This window comes from Polypterus senegalus, chromosome 1, assembly GCF_016835505.1.
Source record: "Polypterus senegalus isolate Bchr_013 chromosome 1, ASM1683550v1, whole genome shotgun sequence".
Lineage (NCBI taxonomy): Eukaryota > Metazoa > Chordata > Cladistia > Polypteriformes > Polypteridae > Polypterus > Polypterus senegalus.
In genome coordinates, this window is record NC_053154.1 from 265,337,507 (window position 1) to 265,351,178 (window position 13,672).

The following is a 13,672-nucleotide window of genomic DNA, read 5'->3' on the forward strand; positions in this document are numbered from 1 at the left end:
AAGTGAGATACAATTTTATTGTCTCTGGCTTTTATAAATGTTGCTTATAAAAGGTAGCTAATTTACTTTAATTTTTTTTATAAAATTTGATGCAGGGTATCCATCAGGGCCTGCTGCTTTCCCACTCTGAAGTAAGTTTATAGCGTTTAGTAATTCTGAGAGTGACAGAGGTTTATCCAGTGTATCTAGTTTGGTATCTGTAATGCATCGAAAAACACATTAGATTGTGTCTTATCTTCTTTAAACTGAGTAGAATATAAGGATTTATAGTAGTCACTAAATGTGTGCATTATTTTTTTTGCGGTCAATGATTTTAACTGTCTGTGTTGGTAATTACTGGTATTGCATTATGAATTTCCTGCTTGTGTATTTGTTGAGCCTAAGATCTTATTAGCCTTCTCTCCGTGTTCATAGTAACAATGTTGTGATTTAAAAATGTGTTGTTTTGTTTCTTCTGTTGTCAAGAGGTTGAGTTCTGATTGCCAAGCCTGTCCTTTCCTATAAAAAGCCTCATTTGGACACCTAGGGCCTCATGTATAAATGATGCATACGCATAAAAATGTTGCGTACGTTCATTTCTACGCTCACATCGCGATATATAAAAACTAAATTTGGCACAAAGCCACACACATTTTCACGGCAGCTCAATCCCTGGCATACACAAGTTCTCTGCTCGGTTTTGCAAACTTGCAGCACCCAGCATCAAAGCAGTGCTTTTGTTCCAGTGTAGTTTCCCTTTCTTTATTAGATCCAAATCCCTCATGTGGCTTTATCAAATACACTGAAATTAACCGCATATTGTTTATTAGTTTGAGGCATCTGATTGTAATTAACCTGTAACAATATAATGGTCCACGGATTGGCCAAACTATTCCAAACACCATAGCTGCTTTAGCGTTGTTACTCTCAGTGCACAACTCAGAGTATTTATCCCACTGTATCTATAATTACAATTTCCTCACTGTAAACTTGCAATACAGTTATAATATTGCACAAGTGACATCAAGGGCCTTTTGAACCAGAAGAAAAGGGCTTTTAAAAGCGGTGATCAGCATGAGCTCAAGTGCGTGCAGAAGGAACTCCGAGTCCAGCTCAGGGTGGTGAAGGATCAGTACAGGAGAAAGTTGGAGCAGAAGTTGCAGAATAAAAGCATGAAGGAAGTGTGGGATGGGATGAAGATCATCACTGGCTGCAGCTCAAAGTGGGGTGCCACCATCGAGAGAGGAGTGAAGAGAGCAAACCAAATGAACAACTTCTTTACCAGGTTTGACCACCCTAACCCACTCTCACCTTGGAGGACTGCACCCTCCACCCATCCTTCTGCTGATTCCAGCATAGAAGAGACATCCCCACCCACAATTACAGCAGCACAGGTGAGCAGAGAGCTGAGGAGATTTCGTGCCAGCAAAGCAACGGGTCCAGATGTGGTATCGCCACGACTGCTGAAGGTCTGTGTGCTGGAGCTGGGGAGTCCTCTACAGTGCATCTTCAACCTGAGTCTGGAACAGGGGAGAGTCCTGAGGGTTTGGAAAACATCTTGTATCACCCCAGTCCCAAAGGTATCACGTCCTAGTGAGCTGAATAACTTCTGGCCTGTCGCTCTGACGTCACATGTGATGAAGACCAGTGAGCGGCTGCTGCTTCACCACCTGAGGCCACAGGTCTGCCATGCCCTTATCCCTCTGCAGTTTGCATACCAGTAGAAGGTGGAAGCGGAGGATGCCATCATCTATATGCTACACCAACCCTTGTCCCACTTGGACAGAGGCAGTGGTGCTGTAAGAATTATGTTTCTGGACTTCTCTAGTGTCTTCAACACCATCCAATCTCTGCTCCTTAGGGACAAGCTGATAGAGATGGGAGTAGATTCATACCTGGTGGCATGGATCATGGACTATCTTACAGAACTGCAGGTCTGACATTGCGGTCAGCAACACAGGAGTGCCGCAGGGAACTGTTCTTTCTCTGGTCCTTTCAGCTTATATACATCGGACTTCCAGTACAACTCAGAGTCCTGCCACGTGCAAATGTTTGCTGATGACACTGCTATCGTGGGCTGCATCAGGAGTGGACAGTAGGAGGAGTATAGGAACCAAATCAAGGACTTTGTTAAATGGTGCTACTCAAAACCCCTTACACCTGAACACCAGCAAAACCAAGGAACTGGTGGTGGATTTAAGGAGACCCAGGCCCCTCCTGGACCCCGTGATTATCAGAGGAGACTGTGTGCAGAGGGTACAGACCTATAAATATGTGGGAGTACAGCTGGATGATAAATTGGACTGGACTGCCAATACTGATGCTTTCAGCAAGAGAGGACAGAGCCGACTATACTTCCTTAGAAGACTGGCATCCTTCGACATCTGCAGTAAGATGCTGCAGATGTTCTATCAGATGGTTGTGGCGAGTGCCCTCTTCTACGCGGTGGTGTGCTGGGGAGGCAGCATATAGAAGGATGCCTCACACCTGGACAAACTGGTGAGGAAAGCAGGCTCTATTGTAGGCATGGAGCTGGGCAGTTTGACATCTGTGGCAGAGCGACGTGTGCTCAGCAGGCTCCTATCAATTATGGAGAATCCACTGCATCCACTAAACAGTGTCATCTCCAGACAGAGGAGCAACTTCAGCGACAGACTGCTGTCACTGTCCTGCTCCACTGACAGACTGAGGAGATTGTTCCTCCCCCACACTATGCGACTCTTCAATTCCACCCGGGGGTGTAAACGTTAACATTATTTAAAGTTATTGTCTGTTTTTGCCTGCATTTTTATTACTCTTTAATTTAATATTGTTTTTGTATCAGTATGCTGCTGCTGGAGTATGTGAATTTCCCCTTGGCATTAATAAAGTATCTATCTATCTATCTATCTATCTATCTATCTATCTATCTATCTATCTATCTATCTATCTATCTATCTATCTATCTATCTATCAACCTGAGCCACTTTATAAAGTGTGTATTTACATATGATGATGATATCATTTTTAAGATGAAATACAGCAAAATATGTTTATTATATTATACAGATAAAATTTGAACATCATTTAAATAATCTATATTGTTAATAATCAAACATGTGAGGACACAGTATTGCAGCGATAGCGATGAGCTGGCGTCCCGTTCAGGGTTTGTTTCTGCCTCGCACTGTATTCTTGCTGGGACTGGCGACACCCTGGATGTATAGATGGATAGAACAATTAAACTTATACTGCAAAGAAATTTCAATGCTCCTTAAATGTTTTGAAGAATCGGCGGTCTAAGCTTACCAATGGCTTGACATCTATTACAGAGCTGATTGTGTGGTGATTGGGTACTTATAGAAAGAAAAGGAAGGACAGGAATCTGGGGTTTGTACGTTTGAAAGAGATAGTACTGCTGCAATAAATTATTTCATTGAAGGTTGTGCATGGCACAACAAGCATCTTGCAGGGTGCAGGAACAATCTCTGGACAGGGCACCAGCTCGTCACTATCACTGGGCCACTGTGTTCCCATGTTTAATACATGCTTTAATTCCTATCATCATGAAAATGATATCAAGTATACATCTCAGTATTTAAATTATTCAGAGAGCTGTAATATCACAAATGTAATGGATACTGTGTCCTGTCGGAGGAAGAGAAAGCCCATTTAAGAAGCACGTAGTGATTCACACACATAGAGCATATAGAAGAACACATACAATACAAAGCATTTAACATGTTACTTTAGTTACAATGGTATTTGAGAAACTAGTAAATTAAATGATTTTAAGATTAAATTTATGACATTCTATTTTAATGACAAAATAAACTATGTGATTAAAGTGGAAATTTTGAGATTAAAGTTGACATTTTTTCTTTTCTCTATACCCTAATAAGCTTCCATATGACACTCAGATGGTGGGCTACTACTTGTCTTTTCACAGCGACTTTGATATCCGACAACTTGTTTTTTATTTTGGGCACTGTGCGACTTTGTGAACTTGAGCTTTGAGTTCCTCCGACACTCTATGTCACTCAATCAACTTCCTTTTGTCATTTATACCACTGTTTAAACCAACAAATAGTAAGTTTTCCTTGCCTCCACTTGGTATTTGATGAAATTGTTCTATTTTCCCCTGTGCTTTTGCCATTGTCTTTTCACAGAACGCTGAACTTAAGGGCTATTTATATTGATTTGCATATTCAAAGAGGCGTAATTCTGGGGGGAGACAGGGTGGGACAGCAGGCGTGTGCACGTGTGTTACTATTCACTCTTTTTATTCACGAAGTTGGCGTAAACACAGATTTATGCATCTGGATTTTTTTATGCGTAAGCACATTTCTGCTTTTGTCTGTACACCATGTTTTATTGTGAATTCTATGCACGGCATTATGCATGAGGCCCCTGGCAGCTTCTTAATTTATTTTGGTAATTTCACTGATTAATTCAAATGTCTTCTTGTTTTCCAATTTATTTTTGTGGAAGAGATATGAAATAATCTGTCCTGTTAAAAATACCTTCAGAGTTTCCCAGAGTATCCCTGCAGAGACCTCTGAGGATGTATTTGTCTCTAAAAAAATAATGTTGCTTGGATATAAATTCTGTACAGTTCTCATCAGCTAATAACGGGGTGAAGACACCAGATGCGAGATGAGTTTGTGGGGCATGTTGAACTTCATAATCAGAAGGGCATGGTCTGAGATAATAATATTTGATAATGGCAAAAAATTGTTATCTGTAAAAAAATAATAAATTATGAGTAACAATGATGTACTGGTGAGAAGAACAAATGTGCTCTTGAGTTTGGATGCAGAAATCTCCAGTTTTCTGATAAGTTATGATGTTGTTTTTGCAGTGTTAGATGTAATCACCCCTGTGGCTGAAGACCTGTCCAGGTCTGGATTTAAAACACAATTAAAGTTTCTGGCCATTATAATGTTATGAGTGTTCATGTTAGGAATGGATGCAAAAATGATTTGGATAAACTCTCTATCATCCACATTGGGTGCATAGGTATTTATCAAAATCATTTCACAATTAAATAAATTACCCATAACAATCACATATCACCCTTCAGAACCAGATATTACATCTGATACTACTAATGAAATTATTCTATGCATTAACATTCCCACACCTCTAGTTTACTGTGTATAGCTGTAGTGGAATATTTGGCCAAACCAATCTCTTTGCAACCATAACTGATCCTTGCTTAATAAGTGGGTCTCCTGTAAAAATACCATCTTGGTGTTTAGACCTGTTAGCTGAAATACTTTCTGTTTAATTTGTGACTGAGACCTTTGACATTTCAGCTCATAAAGTTCACTGTTTGGTCATAGAGACAATGCTTCTGAACTTTTGTTGACATTCTGTAGTCTTAAATTAAGGTAGTACATTATTACATAAGATAGCTTTAACCTTAATTTCCAATTTTGCCAGTAGTTATTGCTATGAAGCCTATTGCTGTGTTGGCACTTATAATTGTGGTGAGTAAAAAGTATAGATTAATAATAGCTTGCTTTCTTTCTCTCCCCCCTCAGCCCTCCTGCCACCCCCCTTTTCCCCTCCCCACGTGAGGCTAGATCACACTTCACAAAGTCACAGTTCTCTGACATAACTGGAGACAGAACACATCCAGAACAAAACAAAACCCACAGCAGTGTTGTAGAAGGATTAAAGTAGAGATATTTATTTGCAATACAGCCCAAATACTATAAATATAGAATATAATCATAAACAGCCCTGAAAGAATAAACACAGGGAATGATGTTAAAAGCAGATAACGTATGATAGTACAATCCTAATACAATAAACCAAGGGTAGGATGGTATGATGTTAAACAGTCCCCTTTGGGGAAAAAAAAATGATAATTATAATTGTAATTAAAACGTAAAAATAGTCAAGAAGATAATAGAATGTATAATTACAGCAAAAGTCTCATTACGAATGGGCCAAGTTGCAGGTAAATCTTTTCTGCCTTGCCATGACACGATGTGACTAATGATCGTATTTCAAAAAGTGTTAAGATCCATTTTCTTAGTTCTTTTTCTGCTTCATGTGGAGAACTAAAAATGCAGAACTTGCCTTGAATATCCACTCTCAATTTAGCACGATACAAGAAGCAACAATTTCGGCTTTGTGTAAGCGCTGTTTAATGCTTTAAAATGCATCACATTTAGCAGCTGTTGAAGGTGAGAAATCAGGAAAATATAAAATTCGATATTTTCAAATATAATCTATTGTTTCAGTCTGAGAATTGATTTCAGATTTAATTTAGATTGTAATTTGTAAAAAATATACAATAAGGCTTCATGGTTTTGAGGCATTTGATCTACATATGCGGTAAGCTGCTGATATCTAGGTGTTTGATTTAAAGTCCTCTCAAATTATTTTAGAGAATAGTCCAGCTATAAATTTCACTGGGCTTGGACTTTCACAGTTTTCAGGGAGACCTTCAATTCTGATATTATTTCTTCTGTATTAATCTTCCAATGCAGCTAGTCTATCTTCAAGCACTTTGCATTTGGAATTTGCAAGCCATTGCTTTTTGGTCATTGGTACATGCCAGTTGTTCAGCTATTTCAGTATGAGTCATGAGCGTTTGCTTAACATTTTCAAGCTGAGCACCAAATTCTCTGAATTTATTCTCAAACACACTCATTTTCCTGTATTTTTTCTAGCATGCTTTTAAACGTTGCCTCAAAGCGATTACTTAAAGGTTTCTCCTGGTCTTTAATATCCTGAAGCAGCTTCTCGTTTGTCTTGATTATGTCCTTTATATCTTTCCTCATATCCTTTATGTCCCCCCCAAGTGCAGTAGTTATTGCAGTAATCATTGTGGTGATTGTTACATTTAGCTCGGATTGTTTGTTTGGGTCTCCTTTGTGCTCTGCAGATGGAGTAGCAAGCCCAGTTGGAGTCAGTGCTGCTGACTTGCAGGGGGTAGTTGACAGCGAGGATAGTAAGGCCATGCTCAGTTCCATTGAACCTTCTGGAATCGACAAGTTCTCCTGGCCCGACTCATTTGCAGTTTTGCTCCCATTTTTGCTCTCGGCTGGAGCCAATGCCGCAGCGTCAAGTCCCTGGAGATCTATTCTTTGTTCCAGGTCAGTCTCTGGAAGGCCGTACCTTGATCTTGAAGGCTGCTTAGACTTATTTGAATCTTTAACTGTCTTTTCTGTCTCTTTCTGAGCCCCTTTTCTGCTACTCATGCTTGTATATACTTGCATCTACTTTAATTAAAGTCCCTCGGTTTCAGCAAATACAGGATACCTCAGGGTTTTAGTAAAGAAAGGAAAAATAAACACTGCTGCTAATTAATGGACTTCCATCTCAGATGTCCATCTCCTGAAATGGACAAGACCAGATTTTGGATTTCAAAAAAAAAAAAAATTTTACTTTCATGGTGCTAGTGAGGAAGCGTAAAACCATTATGTGAATCAGGCGTTTTGGAATGGACTTTTGACACTGATTTTTGGTTAGTATTTTGAGTGTTGGTAGGATTTAATTCTGTTACATGTCTTAGTTTTGACATTTGCTCATTTTTTGCCTTTACATTTACTAATCACTTTTGTCTTTTCCCTCTGTTGCAGTTGCATTGGCAGTAGTACAGTAGGATCAGAAGATGGAGAGACATGTGAGAAGACAAAATCAGCATAACCCTGAAAGTATCCCTTTTTAACATAAATATAATAGTTTATAGGGAGAAAAGGGTATAAGGAAAGACAGCAGTACAATTCAAATGCCGAAGAGATAATACAGCAGCAGGGTGTAGTCCAATTAGTATATTTTAGGTTTCAGGGTCTGAACCCTTTCTTAAATATCTTACTTTTTTGGTGATTTCTGTTGTTTATTATTTTATGTGTTTGTTATTTGTAATTCTTTTGTATTTACTGTTGTTTTGTTTAAATGCCTTATAGTATTTATATGTTGTGTATATGTATTACTGAAGAAGAACCAAGAACAAAAAAAAAATGAAGCGTTGGAGTACCGGCCAGTAAACCTCGTTAAATGAAGTGATGAAAAAGGCAAAATAAATGGCAAAAGATGGTGCATAAACAAGTTTCCATTCATCCAGTCAAAACAAAGGGGCAATGTCAATTCTCCCATCTTTCTGGCTTGTCCTCAAATAAATGCCTGCTTCCAGTGCTTCTGAAGTTTTTATGGTGGTAACCCAGAATCGCGGGGCTTTTTAAGTGTTGCCAACTCATACATCTTCCACTGGAGAGTATTGGAACTGTGAATGGGAAACAAGATGGAGTTAGTGAGAGTGTCCCCTCTGTACTCGGTGTGATGTTTCTTATTATTTGGAAGCCCTGAAAATGTTTCCTGAGTGTGCTTGATAATATGTTTTCCTTATATCCCTCAAATTCTGTGGATGTAACCCCAAGAGATGGGTCCACCATGATATCATTGCTGAAGGACCACCCTTGGCCCATTTATTCTGGCTGAGGGCTACTGTCCCTCCATTGAGTGTTGTAGAGCATGAATCATATTTTATAAATAACTTGGATTTTTTTCTAGTTTCTGGTTATTTCTGCTCTGTTTTTGGATTTTGCATTTGGATTGTGGACTGGACTTATTTGCTTCAGGTTGCCTATTTAGGCAAACCCTTTTGGATTGTTTTTGTGTCTCCTTTTTCTTTGCTTGCCTGTGTGTTGTCCTTTTCTTTATTCAATAAATTATTGAAAAATAAAAGCTAATTGCCTTTTTTCCTGAAGTCAGTGGTTTACATTATCCTCTCCTCTGACGTACATTTTTGGGTATTTTGAAAATACTGTACTTTTGTCTAGAAAAGTCCTCCATTTCAGATTTAGGGTGCCTTGGGTGAGGCCTGCTTTTGAAGCATAAATCTAGTGAAACCCAGGGGCCTCATCTATAAACGTTGTGTACGCACAGAAATGTTGCATAAGAACGTTTCCACATTCAAATCGCGATGTATAAAACCTAAACTTGGCATAAAGCCAAGCACATTTCCATGGTACCTCATACCCTTCCGTATGCAAGTTCTCCTCTCGGTTTTGCAGACTGGCGGCACCCAGTGTGAAAGCAATGCTACTGTTCCTGTATGGTTTATCTTTCTTTTTCAGATCCACATTACTGACGTGGCTTTATAAATACACTAATATTAACCGCATATTGTTTATTAGTTTAATACAACTGATTGTAATTAACCTGTAACAATATAATGGTCCACAGAATGGTCAAACTATTCCAAATACCATAGCTGCTTTAGTGTTGTTAGTCTCACTGCACCTTCTTCTTCTTCTTTCAGCTGCTCCCGTTAGGGGTTGCCACAGCGGATCATCTTTTTCCATATTACTCTCACTGCACCACTTGGAGCAGCTGATTGAAAAGAGAATTATCGGTATACAGCATCAAGCAGACGCTGCCTCTGCCATGCTTCCTATTTGAACTGCTTCTCACACGGCAAACGCTTCAAAACCTTTACTGTACGGACCTCGCGGTTCAGAAACAGTTTCATCCCAAGAGCTCTAAACGCAATCAATCAGTCCATCAACTGCTCCTTGTAGAACTGCTTGTACTTATAAGTACAATTACCTCACTGTAAACTTGCGATACAGTTATAATATTGGACAATCTAAGCCACTTTATAAAGCGCGTATTTACATATGATGACAATATCATTTTTAAGATGAAATGCAGCAAAATATGTTTATTATATTATACAGATAAAACTTTAACTTTATTTAAATAATCTATATTGTTAATAATTAAAGGACACGGTGTCACTACACTAGCAAGGATCTCGCGATCCGTTCACGGATTGTTCCTGCATGTTTCACACTGTATGCTTCACTAGGACTGGTGTGAAGGATAGAATAATTAAACATGTACTACGAAGATATTTCAATGTTCCTTAAAAGTTTTAAAGAATCGGCATTATAAGCTTACAGATGGCTTAACATCTATTACAGAGCTGATTGTGTGGCGATTGGGCATTTGGAGAAAGAAAAGGAAGGACAGGAATTGGAGGTTAGTACGTTTGAAAGAGACAGTACTGCTGCAATAAATTATTTTATCGAAGGTCGCGCATAATCACTGCACCACCGTGTTCCCATATTTGATAACATGCTTTACCTCCTATCATCATGAAAATTATATCACATATACATCTCAGTATTTTAGTTATTCAGAGAGCTGTGATATCACGAGTGTAATTGATTCTGTGTCCTGTCGGAGGTAGAGAAAGCCGGTTTAAGAAGCATGTAGTGATTCCCACACATAGAGCACATAGAAGATCAAATACAAAACAAAGCATTTAACATGCTAATTTAGTTACATTGGGATTTGAGAAACTAGTAAAATAAACTACGTGATTAAAGTGGAAATTTCAAGATTAAAGTTGACATTTTGTGCTTTTTCCCCACTGTGTGCCTTTTTTTTCTCTGTATCCTAATAAGCTTTCATATGACACTTAGACGGTGGGCTACGACTTGCCTTTTCACAGTGAGTTTGATATGCGACTCTTTTTTTTTATTTCAGGCACCATGCGACTTTGTGAACTTGAGCTTTCGAGTTTCTCTGACACGCTATGTTACTCGATCAACTTCCTTTTCTTGTTTATACCACTGTTTAAACCAACAAATAGTACGTTTTTCCTTGCCTCCACTTGGTATGCGCTGAAATTGTTCTATTTTTCCTCGTGGTTTTGCCTTTGTCTTTTTACAGAACGCTGAGCTTAAGGGCTATTAATATTGATTTACATATTCAAAGAGGCGTAATTCTGGGAGGAGTTGGGGCGGGACAGCAGGCGCGTGCACATATATTACTTTTCATGCTGATCGGGATTTATGTAGTGGAAGCACGCACAGATTCCTGCATCTGGATTTTTCTGTGCGTACGCACATTCCTGCTTTTGTGCTTATGCCATGTTATAGTGTGAGTTCTACGCACAGCATTATACATGAGGCCCCAGGTCTGGCTTTTGATTATTTTGGGTCTACTCTTTCTTTCAGCTAATTTGGTGTTGCTGAAACATAATATAAAAGAAAAGAGAAGACCACTTTTATCCACATAGAGACGGATCATTTAAATAAAGTAATGGGAAATAGCTAACAGAAAAAAAACTACACAAGCAATAATTAAATAATACAGAGAAGCACAAAGACATCACCATAGATTAGGCATCAGCAGACACAAGAGACTCTAACACATTAAAATAAACACAGCTACAAACAATCAAAAATGGAAGTGAGCAAAGATTGATTTTTAGCAACACTTTGAGCTTTGTAGCAGACAGACCTTGGGAGAGAATAATAGAGAGCAGGTGCCACAATACTAAATGAACTTTCAACACAAGTTGCATAATGAGGCTTTGGAATAGCGAGAAGGCTGATGTAAAAAGATCTCAGGTGTCTGACAGGTTGATACATAGAAAGTGATAATAAGGGAAGGGAGCTTGAATTTTGAGATTTGTAAATCAGTGGCAGTTTTGATGTGTAATATAATGATTGTATTTATTTGGATTCATCATAATTTGCACTATATAATGCTTTTATTTGTAATGCTTATTTGCTTCCATTTTGCAATTGTTTGTCTGCCGCTCTTCAACAGGGCTACAATATTCCAACATCAAGATAAGGGTAGACCTGTGAGATATTACATGTGGTCACTTGTGGAGTTATTTAATATCACAATAGTAATTTTCCTGCTTTTGGCCCAAAAGCATTTTTTAGTTGTGTTTTCATATAATGCGAAAAGCATTTACCGCGCTAGCCATGTTTGTCTGTCGGTTTGTCTACATGAAACTACTCAGCACCGTATGACCTGATATTGTTGAAATTTGGCACACTTATTCAAAGAAATTTACAAAGACCATTCTGTTTTCATTGAGATACCTGGAACAACTCATGCAGTACAAACCTTTGAAATTTCCAGAACTTTTTGATAATCATTGGCAAATTTGCAAACAGAGAAACATTCTGTGCCACTTCAGTTACAAATTAATTTATTGTGTTAGTTTTTTTTAACAAACATGTATATTTCCTACTTTACTCATCTGACAGCCAATACAACACAAGGGAAATTGTGCATGTGTCTGGACAAGGAGCTCACACCCATTTCCTAATGTACAAAAAAAAGGTACTTTCTCTGGAAATGAATGGAGGTGGAAAGCAAATATATAAGCATAAAGAAAATATAAGACTGAACTGACTGATTTAATATTAATCTTCAGATTATTATTATAAAGAACTGACATTATCAATTTGTGGCTAACCGCAGTTTCAAGTAATTCATTACATGGGAGAGGTGCAGCTCTCCTAGTATAGGTTTAGAGAGCAGACAGGAGTTGATCTTCATGCAGAAGATTGGAGCAGCATGGACTACACTGTGGTATGCAGTTTCTATGGTGCATGAAGAGACTGAGGACAGGATAACATCACGCTGAAATGCTTGCTTAGTGGCAAAATGGGTGAGAAAACCTGAGGACAAGTCACAGGTTATCCATGTTGAAGAGCTGCTTTTGCTTTCACTTATCTTCAGACTGAAATTAATATAATTGTCATAGTTGGTGTTCCCATTGGGTACAATAAATCAGTCCTTTCCAATTTATTCATTATTTACATAATTTTAATGACTTAAAAGGTTTCAACTAACATCAGTAGATATGAAACTTACTTCAGTTGTTTTTGTTCTTTCATAAGGTAATACTTATAGTGAATTTATGCTAGTAGTAGGCATTTTGTTAGTTATTAGAAAATCGTCTTTCTTTTGGTAATTATTAGTATACTTTCAACAATGTTATGTTTAAGAAAATGAAACAGCAGTTAGACACAGACCCACCACCACTAACACACATCAATTGTTGCCATTTTTACATCACTTGAACTGGAATCTACTGTTTAAGAAAGGTGCTGAGTGCCACAAGCCTATTTGAGCTATGTTTTCAACTACATGACATTGTAATGTGCTTTTAAAAGCATGAATTTATTATATGCTAACACATTGTTTTGCATTCTATTATTGCTGCTATCTTTGAATATGACTTATTGCTACAAAAATATTAATAAACAAAAATGTCACAACTGACTCTTGGATGAACTAACAAAAAATGTGGAATGCTCCAACTTTCATATCAGTTAACTTAGTATTACGAGTTGGAATCCCAAGCAATAAAGAGCATGTAGTTTCAATAAAGCCCACTAGAGGGGAAAAACATCAAAACTGGCTAGATATAAGGAGTCTTTATGAATAAAAGTGTTTATTCTTTACAAGAAGAATGCTCTGTAATACTATGAATCTCCGAAACACAAGAACTCACCACTCATAAGTGCATTTAAAATGAACTACCTGGAACTGTGGTTGACCCTCTGGATTTATTTGGTGGAGGGCAGTTCCTGGTAATGATTGTCATGTGGCCTAGCCTCTTGGTGGACCACAAACAAAATACATGGAACATGACACAGGCAACCTACATACATAGTCAAAATTAAACACAAAGCATAATGCACATAATCAATGAAAATAGCATTAAATAAAATAATCAAGAAAAGATCAAAACAGACCTAACACAATAACTTGAACCTCAGCCAGGAGGAGAATCCTGGCGAGAATATAAAACTTAGACACAGAACATATCTGAATGTTATACCATGCATGCATTTTCTGTCTTATTTAGAACTGCCACATCCTATCGTTTTAATATATACCATACATACTCGCATTTAAGTTCTCCTGCAGATAA